A 623-nucleotide genomic window follows, 5' to 3' on the forward strand; every position below is an offset into this window, starting at 1 on the left:
CATGTCCCCAACACCTAGAATAGTGTCTGACAGTCAGCACACACTCAGTAATTACTGGTCAAGTAAATGAACAGGAAAGAACATGAAGTCATAGGCTTAAAATAGGCAGGTAATTTCTGGCTCCACTCTTTATTAGTGCTTGACCTTGGGCAACTATGGAACCTCCCTGTCCTTCAAAGTTTTCAAGGAGACTGGAGTAATACTTCTGTTATCGGTGGAAGTGGGGTTCCTGGAGTACCTACCACTGGAATAAGCACTTGCAGAGGATGAGATATGGCAGAACGCTTTATTCCATGGAATTGCATCCTTTCCGCAAAGCTAGAAGCAGATCAGAGTCCAGAGTTCCCTTTCCATGCTGGCGCCCATTAGTTGCAGTCCATTAGTCCATTGTGTGTGGGGCCGCATGACCATGGCTAGTTGCAGTCCATTAGTCCATTGTGTGTGGGGCCACATGACCATGGCCATGTGGGGGAGCACAAGGGAGCCCCACAAGCCCAAAGTCACAAAAGTCCCCAGAGCAGCAAGAGGAAGAAGAGCCTGAACTCCTTTATTCAGGGGATTAAAATGCCCCAAATCTCCTGCCCTTGCAGTGGCCACTCCCATTCAGGCCAATGACCTTTCTG

Source organism: Myotis brandtii, unplaced genomic scaffold, assembly GCF_000412655.1.
Source record: "Myotis brandtii unplaced genomic scaffold, ASM41265v1 scaffold143, whole genome shotgun sequence".
NCBI lineage: Eukaryota > Metazoa > Chordata > Mammalia > Chiroptera > Vespertilionidae > Myotis > Myotis brandtii.